General features: G+C 42.5%; 1 long non-coding RNA gene across 1 annotated transcript; it reads left to right on the plus strand.

Annotated features, from left to right (window-relative positions):
- The first annotated feature begins 588 nt into the window (after window positions 1-588).
- LOC139051738 (uncharacterized) lies at window positions 589-14,045 on the plus strand. The gene is made up of 4 exons (XR_011509513.1): window positions 589-803; window positions 2,565-2,711; window positions 5,481-5,693; window positions 13,991-14,045. It is a non-coding gene; the product is annotated as an uncharacterized lncRNA (long non-coding RNA).
- Window positions 14,046-14,717: the final 672 nt, after the last annotated feature.

Consider the following 14,717-nt stretch of genomic DNA (forward strand, 5'->3'; position numbering starts at 1 on the left):
AACCTCATATGTGTTAACAGGAATGCTTGAGCATGTGGCCGCAGATACATCCGCACCTTCTACCACGTACAGTGGCGCTATCAGACAGATTACACGCCACATGAATAATTGCTCAGGGTGCGAGCAATTATTTTTGCGGTGCATAATATCACTGATAGTGCCATTGTGCCTGTAGAAGGCACAGATGTACATGCGGCCATGCGCTCGAACATTGCTTTTAGCAAAATTGAAGTTTGCACTTTGTTACAAAGAACTTGGTTGCACAATTGTGCCTGCCCTGAGCCCCTCTGCAGTAGCAAAATGCATTTCGCCTTATAACAATTATAGATTTTTTAATATTTCATCTTGGTAAACTAATTTGGTGGAATGTAATACAGATTCCGAGGAGCATCACATGATGGCAAACAATAAGGCTTTGGTTTCACCGAGTCATGGCTTAGTGTTTTTTTTTTCTTTCTACCTTCTTCGCTCTAGTCTCATGGAACTTCAAGGATGTGTGATGTGCATGCAATCAGGCACACAAGCTCAATGGCTCAATTCCTGGTTGCTACAGGTGCATTTTGATAATAGCAAAATTAAAAAAATACCGTATTTACTCGCATAATGATCGCACTTTTTTTGTCAGAAAAATTGAAGCAAATTCAGGGGTGCGATCATTACGCGGGTTAAATTTCCCGGGAAAAAAAAAATTTTTTTTTTCGTCCGCGTTTGCTGCGGGATGCGAGATTGCGGGTGCGGGACACCAAAACAAAAATGGCGGCTAGCGGAGCGAGCCGAACGCGATTTTCTTTTTTTTTCTTCTCGTGAGTACATTACGTGCATTGAAACAGTTTCTTCCGTATTAGTGATGAATAATATCGTTAATATCGGCAAGTTTGCGGCAATAACGTAGCCATGTCCACTTTGAGGGGACAGTAATAGGTGGGCGCGCTTAGCTGCCAGTGACAGAAACACATGACGGGCATGCTGCGGAAACTGGGGCATCTGTCTTCACGACTTTCCGCTAAGGGTGGGCGAATATCTTAGCTGTGTTACAAGCGTCGGCGTATGAATAGGGCACACTTTTAACGTATCAGAGTAAACGTGGCTACTATCATTGCCGCGCGCGATTTGTTGCGTGCTCACGAGTGCAAAAGCAGATGAAAAGAATCGAAATGCGCCTTTATTGTTTTTGTTGACATCAGCCATTATAAAGCCAACCCATAATAAAGGCAAGTTTGGTTGTACCTCATTTTGTCATGGAAGTGCGGAAAGTGATGAAAGTAATGAAATGAGGCATCTACTTAAGAATGTTTAGTGCGTGCAGGCCGCTTGGCTTGTCTTGAAGAGTCGTTCGCGTAGCATTCGACAGGTGGTAAGCGCGATCATTATTCGCTAGACTTAGCATACGACATATCGCTGCGGCAAGTTCGGGGTGCGATCATTACGCGGGAAATAAAAAAAATCGAATTTTGACGACAAATTTTAGGGGTGCGATCATTACGCGAGTGCGATCATTATGCGAGTAAATACGGTACTTGGTTTCTGTGGTGCATAGTTAAGTGGCTCTGGTTGTCAAAATTAATCTGGAGCCACCACTACAGTGCTTCATAGCCTTAAACGCCATAGATTTGACGTGCTGTGTCGTGCTGCAAGCCGGTCGCGAGGTATGGAATTGGCTGAGTGGCACAAGTTGAAGTTCTCTACACTGAGTTATGCTATCATAGGCTGTGCTACAGCCAGTCTTACTTACTTTGCTTGAGTGTTCACGTTTCATTTCTTACTTTATTTATGTGTTCAGCTACAGGAAAGGCACCTGTTTTTGTGTGTACCTCTGTTTGTCTGCACCTGTGCATGTTTGTGGCCAGCAGTCTAGTAACAGGCAGCATTAATACCTACCACAACCATTCATACCCGTCATGGCACTAATGCTAGCAGCTTATTTATTGTTTTATCACTTTGAATAATTGGTTACGTTAGTGTTCAGGAGCTGCAGGTGTGAGTTGATGTACATTCATTGAGTAGCGAAACATTGCAGCAGTCTGCTGTTGCAGTTTGATATCACGTGATCTGTTCGGTACATACTTGAAAGCAGCTGCACCATGAAGTCGTGTATGCAACATTTTGTGTTCTGTGTATGCATTCGGCACAGCACTGTACTTTCTTCATGATGGAAGGTATGGTACAAAGTTTCCAGTGCATGATATTCTCCAGGATTCCCACCACAATGTACCTTACATGAGCAGATGCACCATAGCACTTTGCATTCACTAGCAGTGCCTTGCATTTTGTGCTAACCAAAACTGATAAACATGGCATGGAGGGTGCTGTTGACCAGTGTTTCCAGCTGGGCAGTGCATCACACTTATAAGCATGGACCACATAAAGTGAAGTTGTTAATTGTGGTACGTGTCATGCCTACATATTTTCTCAAGGAAAGATGTTTAACTGCTTCTAATGTGAAGCGCATTGTGTGCTTAGGGGGGGTCAGACAGCACGATCAAATTTTTTTATGCATAACTGTTAGGCACTGTGGTGCGGAGGAATGTTTTTCTTTCTCTGCTGATGGAAGTGCGGAATTACAGGACTCATGGCGTGAGGCCCTCAGGTTTAAGGCCAAATATGAAAGAAGTAAGCTAAGGAAAGCCGATGAATCCGAGGGACTGCCAGAAAAAAGGCCGAGACAGGAGATGCGACCTGCACTGCCTCGTAGAATGACAAGGCCCACTGCAGTATGTACAGATATCTTGTTTATTACTTATCCTAAGATGTACAATTGTTTGGGAAAGGTTATTGGGAACCATAGCTGTCATGACTAACAATGGGTCCTACAATAGAGTGCCCTGAAACTGCATACAGCTGCATGTCACTTTACAATGCACATCGGCTTTGGAAGTCAGTACTGTTCTAAATGCCCAGTGGATGTTAAACGAATTGAGTCTCAAAGCAGGCTTCTCATTAACTAGCGTATCATTAATATATATATATATATATATATATATATATATATATATATATATATATATATATATTGAAGACCCTAATTCACAACAAAATTCACTTAAGTAGTGCACACTGTGGTATATAGATTATAAAAGGGTAAGGTGCCTAAGAAAGGCTGGCCAACATTTTGATAGGAGGACCTATCTTCGTCAAAGGTGGCCTCGTCATCCTCGGCACGTTAGTTTTAAAGGGTTAGTAGAGTGACGTCACTTGCAGTTGTTGTCGGAGGCGGCTGGTTGTGAAGGGAGAGACTGCAAGGAAAATAAGCGCTGTCGCCTGACGTCTGTAAGTGTGGTTCCTAAGGCGAGAAGACAAGAGGGGGAAGGTGGGGGAAAAAAAACAGAGACCACGAGGAAAAAAAAAGAACAAGAAAGGAAAATTAAGGTTATGGGAGAGTGCTGGGGGAGCGAGAGAGTAGGGAGCGTTCAGGGGTGTCGTTGTCAGCATGCTTTTGTGGCTTTAGAGGAGCCGGTCAGCTGGTCAGTGCGCAAGTAACAAAAAAGACCCAAAAAGACATGAGTTGAAAGAATAACTTGAGTAGCGTAACAGCAATGCGTCGGGTAATGTTGAAGTAGTTAAGATGGCGACAAGGCAACAAGGAGCCATCTTAACTCCTTCAAAATTACCCGACGCATTGCTGCTACGGTACTCAAGTTATTCTTTCAACTTATGTCTTTTTGGGTCTTTTTTGTTACTCGCGCATACACCGGCTCCTCAAAAGCCACAAAAGCATGCTGCCAACGACACCCCTGAATGCTCCCTACTCTCTCGCTCCCCCATCACTCTCCCATACCCTTAATTTTCTTTTCTTGTTCTGTTTTTTTTTTCCCTCAAGTCTCTCTTTGTTTTTCTCCCCACCTTCCCACTCTCCCCCTCTTGTCCGCTCGCCTTAGGAACCACACTTACAGACTACGGGCGACAGCACTTATTTTCTTCGCAGTCTCTCCCTTCACAACCAGCCGCCTCCGACAACAACTGCAAGTGACGTCACTTACTAACCCACGAAATCTAACATGCCGAGGATGACAAGGTGGCCTTTCAGAGGTACCTTACCCGTTTTATAACGTTTATACCACAGTGTGCTGCTGCATCTGTCAGCCCCATTCTTGATTCTGGACTTAAGTAGTGCATGTTGTTAGCTGTTATTTGCAACTGCTGCCACTTGCTGCACTTGGATCTTTCTCACATGCGGGAGATAAATCCAAATGTGTTTACTGTATGTACCCTAAAGCAGAACTGACAAAATTTGTCTGACTTTTTTTGCTCTTGATAGCCAACTCCGAAATCAGGGTATGACACCGCAATTCCTGAAATGTTCAACACATAATAAATAATAACATATCTTAATGGATGAATTCAAAAAGTGTGATAATATTTTTTTTTAACTGTTTGCAAGTGATCCCTGTATGTCGCAAAATTTGGGGGGTGGTAGGGTCACGTATCACTGATGTGTGGGTGAGTGCAGTAGTCAAAGCTGTATTATGATCGCCTTTTTGAGAGCCTTAGACAACGTGATAATAGGGGAAAGAAGATGAGAAGAATGAAGGCGACTGCATACACAAACAAAAGCAAGACCCAATACCGCCATAGGGAGTGTGAGCCACAATTTCTGTGGACAATAAAAGGAGAAGATGAAGCTTATTATCTCGTGGAATGTGGTGAAGTGCAGAGAGAAAAGGGGAAGAAGTGTGTATTCACCATGCATCTAGCTTTCAGCGGGACACTCATCGTATGGCTTATCAGCCACTAGATTGGGTTGAACAGTGTGGGTGTCAGCAGTTTGTGACCACTACCTCCAATTTTTGTGATGTACGTGAGATAACTTGTAGAGAAACCCTATTCCAAGAAGTTGTACTCTTATTGGTATGCATTTTGTAATTGTCACCGCAAAGAGGAAATAATATTGCAGTCAAGGAATTTGATGTGGCATGTAGTGAGGTGGTCAGAAGTTATCTGATAAAGGAAAATAAGGAAGGTAGTCTGAGTGTGCATTGATGACACCAAATTTCTGGCTGTATTTTGCTGAGACCTTTATGCTACTTGAATTTATAAGCCAAATTTGTTGCTGTAGACTTATGTGCTCAATGCAAGGAACGAAATTTTTGTAAGAATGATATGACACAAATGACATGAAAGTGTTCGCAAGTGATTATGTGCAATAAAAAAATGCCCACTACTTCTTTCAGGATATTTGTGACACATGGGTGTGACAATGGTCAAAATGGGGACCTGGGTAACAATATGGGCTACTGCTGCTGTACAAAGGATGATATTTTTGGCTGTAATCGCTATTCAAATACTCAGTGAAGTAAACTTCATGAAGTCTAGTATTTTTCAATACTCTCAGCACTACCTTAATCTGAACCATTCTTAGTAAACAAATGACTTCTCAATAAAGCATCACATGTTCTCAGTACTTGCAAACATTGCTGTCTAGTTATGTCTCTCTGCACTACAGTACTGCTTTTGCAAAGGTAATTAGTTAACTTGTTTTCTAGGTCGCAAATATGGCAGACGGGGAGGATGAGGAGTCCATTGCCGCCCATATAGCTGGGATGTGCAAAGAACGCCACAAAGCTAGCCCGAATCATGAATATTTGTCTGACTGCATGAAGCGGACATTTGCTGACAGGAGAGGATGGATTGCCTCTGAAATTCCAAGTGTGAAAGACGTGCTGGAAAAATATCCTGCACTTTCCACAAACGCTATTGTAAGTATTCATGATGGTTTCTTGCCCAGAAAAACAGCTATTTGTTCTTGTATTGCATGGCTCACGCCTTTAAATGTAGCTGTACAAGAAATCAAGTATGGGGACAGTACTATCATAGTAAGCATCATAAAGAAATTGAAGGTTATTGCAAAGGAGCATGGTTGACACATGGTATTTTAGGTTTCTTGTATAGTCCTAAAGGTGTGCTGCTGAGAGGGCATTTCTTACTTTTAAAGAAATTATATATACAAAATGCATGAAATGCTTGGAACTCTAGAAAGAAATATACTAGCAAGCCCCCAAATATCTAAATAATTTATTCATTGCTGTTTCCACTAACCATTTTTAGTTTAATTTCCTAGAAGATGTGTCATGATGTCATAATGCAGAAGATGTTTATGATGTTTGTAATTTGATCCCTTTGGCTCATTTGGTCATTTGCTATGCTGCTACTCTGCGATCCATTGTGGCTGCAGAGCAGATGACTGAGCAAACTGGAGCAAGTGGCAAAACATCACATTGTTGTTACGTGACCACCTTCTGTGTTGTTGCATCATGACACATACATCTCTGGGAAAGTAAAATGGAAATTGGTTTATGTAAAGCACTATTAAAGTAAGAGAGAGAGACAAAAGGGAAAGAAGGACAGGGAGGTTAGCCAGTGTGAATACCGGCTGGCTACCCTGTGCTGGGGAAAGGGGTAAAGGGAATAAAAGGAGAAGGAAGAGAGAAGAAAAAAAAAAGAAAAATGCACACAGTAACGCGATGTTACGCGCAACAATAGTCAAAGGCGTACAATTCGCACAATTCACATGTCCTTAAGAACTTGTGCAAAGCCCTTAAGGCTTTGAGTGCAGAAACCCGTCTGGACCAGTGTCCTAGAACTTTCTCTTCTGTGAAGGGGCGATTGTCTAGTTTTTGGAGCACGGTCACGAGCACTTTGCCTTTGCCTATTAGCACGAGCCTTTGCCTATAAAAGTAAAGTATACAGGGTGCCCATAGGCCTGTTAGTATTTCTTCTAATGTTTTCATGTCGACTTTTATGTGGCTAAAAAAAATATGAGGTTAGAAAATGCCCATGTTAGTACTCCTTTAAAGAGTTTCAAATAGCCACAGAAAATTTGTTATTATTCAGATGCAATTACATGCACTCAGTAGTGGAACAAAAAGCATGTTTTGATTTGTGAAATGATAATCTGTTACAGCTATTCTGTTAAATGTCTGTTCTTTCGGAAATTTGCTAGATCTTCCCATGGTTATTTGCATTCATTGAAATTCCTTGCAACATTAAGAAGGCATGCCTGTAGTATATTGGGAAGTGTTCTCTGTTCTCAATGGCTTGGCAAAGGCGCCTTCAAAATAAAAATTTGTCGATAAGCGACAAGTTATTACGACTTTTTTTTTTTTGCCGGGTAATTAGTGTGGACAGTGGAGTGAGCCCTACACCCCTTGTTCGACTGGCTGCAGCACTATTTCAATGAGGAGGCTGAAAATTTTATGCTATCAGCCTCCTCGCTGAAATAGTGCTGCAGTTAGCCTCAGGTCAGATGGGAAAATTCAGCGTAACTTAGAGTAAGTGCACTTTGCTGTTAGTGTCACATGCAGGCTGTCAGATGGAAAAGTTTAGTTACACATGCTGTGGAGTGCACTCGGCAGCAAGTGTGTTTGATGAAATCGCTGCTCTGCGGTGACGTGTGTAGCCTCAATACTAGCACTTAAGACTAAATAAGAAAATAATGAACGCAGAGTTAGCACTAATTCTAAGACAGTTTTTTTAAGTTTAAAATGTTATGATGGTCCTTGTGTCATCAGTAAAGTTAAAACAAGCTTGAAACGTTCATGTAAACAATGAAAGGAAATTTTTGAAACGTTCAAAGTCCATCTTTTTGATGGTATGGATTCTGAACATGTTCCTTGCTTGTATTGGCTCAATATACATGCAGGGTGTCTACCAACCGGGAAAACCGGGAATTCTCAGGGAATTTGAACAGTCTGGAAAAACTCGGGGAAAACTCAGGGAATTTGTGCTTCCATCAGGGAAATTAGCTGTAACTTTATTGAAAGGGAACGAAAGTCGTGGTAATGCTGGCTCCAGTAACAGTGGAATCGCAACGAATCATTATTGACGCCGTGTCATCGGCACGATGTATTGCCAGTGTAGTTAACGACCGATTTTCTAGACGCCCGATTTTTCGGACATGCCCGATAATTTGCACGGTTTTGCGGCACCACCACGTACTCCATATAGTCAATGTATATTGCCCTGACTGCATGTCTGAAATGGCATTAATCAAAGCCGCCTCCGCCGCTATTTTGATTATCTCGCCGCCTCGAACCGGCACTCTCGCAGGCAAATCCGCAAATCCGTAACCACCACCGCGGCAACGTCAGGCCTAGCTGCTTCTATGTTCGCTATTAAGCTTCTTGCCGTGCGGTGCCGTGTTTTTCATTGAAAGAATTCGCCGCTATCACCACTGGCACCGACTCCGCCTTTGTAATCCTAGCGATTGGCTTTGAAGCTCGCAGAGCACAGCGCGTTGCGTAATGCCAGTCTGCGAAAGTTAGCTTCGCCTCGGTACACTACTGTTAGGCGGTGAAGCATAACAAGCGTGGGAAGGGGGCAATTGTCGCGGGACACAGTATACATTACTTAATTACACATGCGTGCACGTCGTCTTCTGTCACAGTACAAGCCCTGATATGCCTAAAAAGCGTACTGGCAGGCCTTCAGAGCTTTTTGAGACGTGCCTGTGGTAATTGTAGCCCTTAAAGGCAGTTAAAGACATGCATTTTTTCAGACTGCCCGTTTTTTTTTTTCAATTTTTTTGTTTTGCGGCCCCTCGGAAGTCCAAGAAATCAAATGTTGACTGTACAACTGACCAAGAAGATGCTTCAGATGATCCATGTGGTGAAAGCGTGGTAGAGGGAGGATGAGAACAGAAAGGACCGACGCACTGAGGAATTAACGGGAAAGGAAGGGTGCCGCCACCTTTTTGAAGAAGCTTGAGCTAAAAAAACTAAGTGATGGCTGATGCTGAGACACAGGTGTCCCTCATCCAAACCAAAATAAATTGTTTACGCAGTGAAACCCAACACTGAGATGTTGTGTACGGGCTGAGAGTATGTCAGGACAGTTAAGGTTGACTTCCCAGCTGCTGAGAGAGAACCTTAGTTGTGACAAAGTTCAGGACCTCATACAGATGAGCTTGCTATCAGTTGATAGAAATAGCTGATATTAAAAAAATATTTACTTATGTATGCATCTCCTTTTCATTCGTATTTGAAAATGTTCGACTCAATTTGGAATGGGCTTTACCATTTCTTTCGCTGTGCATTTTACTAACACCTTCCTTCTGTTTTCTTTTTAAATAAAATATATATTACTCCTTACTATTCAAACTGGATTAAGTCATTTTTTTGTTTCAGCATGCTTACTAGAGAGTGACAGCATCGGGCAACGTGGTGTCAGCCTGTCTTGACATAAAACAAAGATCTAACTCATTCTGGGAATTTCGCAAAGGTGCTCAGGGAAAACCTGGAAAACTCGGGGAATTTGGAAATGTCAACTTGGTAGACACCCTGATGACCCCTCCCACCCTTTCCTATGTTTTGGTGCGAGCTCCTCCACCCTCCCCTGAGGGTACTCTGATGCAAAACATGAAGGAAGTGGGCAGTGCTAAGAACTTTGGCTGGAGACCTATCCAACGACTTGCCCTTTCCACTATAAGCCTGTTCAACATAGAAAGGAGTGACCTCCAAATGTTGGGTAATGTTGTCTTGTACCGGTGAATCTTGTCCTGTGACATAAACTAAGGGTGATTGTCCTTGCCGACATACCCGGCAATTTGCAGGGTGTTATGATCTGTAAGGAAGAGGATGACAGAAGGCAGATGAATTGGAGAGGACACGGAAGTGGAACCTTTAATAGGCCTGTGATGTTTGCTTAATGCTGATGGGCTCCTACAGGCAAATACAAAATGAAGACATGGGCTTATATGTGTGTTAGCATTTTTTTACATGCATGCAACCTGACTTGGCTCTCATCAGCAGCTAGGCACTATCCTGTTGATGGCATTTAGGACTCCCAAGTGCTGCTGGCTGTGACATGGTGACTAGCGCAAAGGTGCAAAGCCAGCGTTCTGCCTGTGTGACATTTTGCATAAATCCAGGGAAAACACGGGGTAGGCGGGAGATGGAAATTCAAGACGATGAGCAAAAGGAGAACAAGGTGGAAGCAGGGGCCAACGTTTCGACAAGTGGATTTGTCTTCTTCAAGGCTTCAAGAAGACAAGTCCACTTGTCGAAACGTTGGCTCCTGCTTTCACCTTGTTCTCGTTTTGCTCATCATTCTGCATAAATATATGTCTAGCTGTGGGTGGGACCAGTGACTTGCTCAGTTGCCATTTTCCTTTATCATTGAGTGCTCCACAATAGAAGTAAAAATATCATCCATGAAAGAAACAGGGTGAACAGGGGAAGTTGTTCGAATTGATTAGAATCAAGCTGTGTAGGCAAAGTAATCGCATATTGCTGATCACCTGTCACACCAATGGTACACTGCAAACACATCAGTGGGTGCAGCATTTGACTCCAGTTTATCTTGCACCTACCGTATTGTTCATTTGTGGAGAGCAAAACTGTGTCCTTTAGCACGTGGCAAAGGTTAAAGACATTAATTAGAAGTTTTTGCGATCTGGGAATGTGGTTGTTTGTTATGGAAAGAAGATACCTCTTTGTGTTGTTTATTGATATCTGTGACAACTGTCTGGGTAACATATGCACAGACTATTTGTGTTGCAAAATTTTACCTCGGGCTGGTCTTGTGCCGCGTTCCTTGTCTCGACTTCATCTGTCCTGGCGTACAGGGCCTGCCATGTGAAATACCTCTTATAGGTGGAGCTGTTTCATTGGAGTGAAATAATTTCTGAATACATTGAATTATGTACTGCACACTGCTGTACAATGTCTAGTTGAGGGTTTTACATTGTACTGCCTAGCCTTATCTAGATAAGACCCCTGCAACAATCGCAAATCTTTTCATTGAGCATAAAAGTAATGAAGTTGGGGTTTCAGTGTCCCAATGCCCTCTTTCTTTTCGCACAATGTTGTGCTTGTATATTGTGTTCAACGGTGGCCATTGTAAATATCGTGTCACTGTTATCTTCCATCATGCTTAGCTGGAAGGGATGATATATGTACCAGATCTCAAGCATAAATCAAGAAAATAGAAAGTGAATGTGAGGTAACATCACCCTTTTTAAGGCTAAAGGATTTAACATACATTGTTGACTGAATCTTGCCAAATCCAGGACCTAGACATACCTAGGCTTATTTGTTCGTTCTCGCATACTTCAAGATAGAAACGTTATCAAAGCACTATCTTGCAGCAAAATCTTGGGTCACGTTCAGTCGCATGCTTAACAGCAGTGCATAGATTACTTCTATTATCATTCCCCTAGCTATAAAAAGTCTTTCTGCCATAATACCGGGCAGAGAGAATTGGCGTTTAGACTTCGAAGACACACAAGGATTATCTGTTCTTTCTTTGTTCACAGTATTTAAACAGCTTGAGTTACTTTGCAGATGCAGCAAAAATAATTGGAATTAGTATGGTGGCATTTGCGCAACAGGGCAAGACAATTGTGATAATTTGCACTAGTTATGTATGCTGCCACTGACCTTGATAATGCACAATTTTGAGACCAATATGTGAATGAAACCGCCATCTGTCCTGCTTCATTTCCTGGGTTTGTTTGTTGGTAGTTCACAAGTGCCAACACTGTCTCCAATTCCAAGCAAAAATCTCGTGCCGGTGCCAGGGGCCACTGCTTGTTGTTTACGGTCGTTACTGTTTGAGGATTTGTTTTATGCTTTTGCATCGACCAACGTTGTTATTCCAGCACCTTTAATAGAAAATTATGGGCTAACCTGTACTTTGTTGCTGCTCAATATTCGTAACAAGTTCTAAATATTTTGGTCCACATTGTAGAATGAAACACTTGCATTTATCTGGATTTCTGTTTTCAGACATCCAGGAAGCCAGTTCATGTCTCTCCAAGAGCTCAATTCTTGTATAGTGAGGTGTGCATACACTAGTGCCCGCTCTTTTCCTTTTTTTTTTCCTGGATAAAACACGCAAGAAAATGTACAGTTCCATTCACGGATGTAGGCAGAAAAATGCAATGTAGCTGCAAAGTCTGAGCACAAACAAAGGAAGCGAGAAGTACATCTTCTTTCGAATTTGCTGTTGTAGAAATTCTGGTCACTGTATACACTGGTTTTGATGTATATTTCCACCGTTCCTTTTTGTATGCTGCTGTATATTCGCATTAACATTTAACATTTAACTTTTATCTTCTGTTTCTATGCATCGCTGTGTGCTATTTAGTGCTTGTTCATTAACATTGCACCATTGATTGGTTCACTGCACGCCCCTTTACCTAATGCACCCACCTGCATTTTACTGCTGTTGTACAAAAAATTAAAGAGGAACCTCCCTAAGCGGGAACTGTACAAAATATACATAGCATTTAATGCCAGTCAGCGTGGTGCGGAATTTGTTATGCATGATAATGAATCGCGGGCAGTTACGCTGATGTAGTATGCATTTTAAAATTTTGTATGCATAAGGAGTACGAGCAGAAAGATGCACATATTTACATTGCTGAGCATACAGATTCCGCAACACGCCGACTGCCCTACAATGCTACGCATACCTTTGACCGTTCCCGTTCAAGGAGGCTCTGCTTAATTTGTTTGCGGGATGCCCGGTGTGGCATAACCAACGTGTGCATGCGTAATTAATGCATGAGTGGTGCATCCTGTTGTTTTCGGTCCCCATTAGTTCACCTTCCATTCTCACTGGTCGGGTACTTACGAGGTCATACCATACTGCCTGCTATCCCCCTTTTTGTATAGACCTAGGCATTTCTTGCTTAGGTTTAGTGTCTCCTTTCTACGTATGGTGTACGGGGAACGGTGAAAGTAGACGGGCTTGTAGAATGTTTTGCGTTGGCATGCCTATTGTGATCGTGGACAGTGGGTCATTTGTCACCATACACTGGATGGCAGCTATCACCTGTGCACACAATGAGCTTAAAGTGCACATGCTCGCCCTGTATTGGGAAAGAGGGCTTGGCTTCACACGAATTTTTTGACCGGCAACCATATAATGCGATGCATCAAAAACTGGCAGCTCCCACTTCATGCGTTAATCAGGGATAAGTGAAGCTTTCTTTGATGTTTACAGAAAGGTTTTCACTTCTCTGTAGCTCAACGCTTCGTGCTCATTGCATGGTGTGGTCAGGGTCTCGTCACTTCACGTCTTTGTCCGCACTCGGCTGCTTTTGTTGACCACGTCTTTGTAGCTGACTTCTTCAGTTTTCTCCTGCCCCAGTCTAGAGTAGCAGGCCAGAGCAAGCTATAGCTAAGGCCAACCTTTCTGCTCTTCTGTAAATAAATTTTTCTCTCTCATTTGGCAACTTCCCTACTTTTGTTCTGCTTGTCTATTCTGAACACGCCCATTCTTCATGATGAGCTAAGAATGCTCACAGGCCCATTTGCGAGGGTTGTGCGAGCATTCAAAACTTTCGAATAACGAAATCGGATAGTGTCCTATTCGATAGGGTCTTCAAATTGAATGGTCGCTATTTGTAAATGTGAATATTTTAGTAATATTTCAAGATATCAACTGTGCCAAAGTAAGCATTTAAAGGAAGCAAATGTACTGTCAATTTTCACCCCTGTGGGCATAGTATAGACATACTAAAACATGAGAAGTTGCATAGGGAAGGAGGCTACATCACATGGGTAGCCATATTTACCAGTCTGTAGAGCGATCATTTGCAATGCCTGAATAGCCCTGTGTTTGTGAAGGAACTACTTGTTTGCTCCATTCGTGCTTTTAATAACGCTTCATAACGTATTGTGTGTAATGACAGAAACTCGACAACTGAGATGTGAGCATTGTTTTATGTTAGTTGTGATAACAACTATTCATTACTATAAAATTATCTGCTTGAAAAGTATTCAGTTCAATTCACTTCTGGCACTACTCAACTCGTGCTCAACTTGGTTTTGAAAATTACTATTTGCACAGTGCTACAATTTTCACATATCCAGTGATCCAAGTTGTATAATTGGCAAAACAGCTGCAGCCAACAACCATAAAAGGGGGAGGGGGAAGAAGCAAAAAAAAAAAAAGCTTCGCTTTAATAAATATGAGTGTTTGACTAGCTTCCATGCTTTTCTGGTGCTTGGATTTGAAAGAGGTGACAATGCTGTTATTTTTGTTCTAGCATCCGGAAAGAGAACACAGCCCACTGCCTGTTTGCAGCTTCACTGAGACATGTTGAAGCCGGTGGGAATAAAGGCAGAGCCCTCATCTCAAGGTTGGTGTTACCTTTTGTGCACTTTGGTGTTGCTTACAATGTGCCCTGTTGCACGGGTGCTTGGTGTGTCAGTACGTGAAGAGGCCTTGCAGTGCCTTTTGTGAAAGGTGTGGAACGTGTCTAATATCTGTGGGTCATCTATCTGACAAGTCTTTTCTAGCAAAAAACTTTTGATTGTGCCTCGTATGGGTAGAGTGGTCGGCAACATTATGCTCCTGCTGTCATGGCCTTGCTGCCTTTCCACTCTTTTCGTATTGTACTAACTCCACTCAAATACATGCCACTGTGCCTAAGCAAGTGTCGCCCACAGTGCTCCGTCCGTCTTGGTGCCAAACTTTTCATCAGTGTGATGGTAAGGTAGTGTACCACGACTTTCAATTGTAACCGCTCGTCTCGGGGACCGTGTTATCAGCGGCGTCGCTCACCGTCAGATGGTGGCACTAGCACATCAGTAATGATATTTCTCCATCCTCTGCCCTTGCTTTTGTTAGAGTCATTGCTTCGTGCTGATGTCTAAAGTAATCCTTCCCATAGCCATGGTATTTACCCCGAATAAAGGAGGGATAAGTGTGAATTTTTAAAATCTCAGAAAAATCAGGCAACCTTTTCAGTGAAATTGTAGGCTTGCAGGGGG

The sequence above is a fragment of the Dermacentor albipictus genome, unplaced genomic scaffold, assembly GCF_038994185.2.
Source record: "Dermacentor albipictus isolate Rhodes 1998 colony unplaced genomic scaffold, USDA_Dalb.pri_finalv2 scaffold_14, whole genome shotgun sequence".
NCBI classification, from domain to species: domain Eukaryota; kingdom Metazoa; phylum Arthropoda; class Arachnida; order Ixodida; family Ixodidae; genus Dermacentor; species Dermacentor albipictus.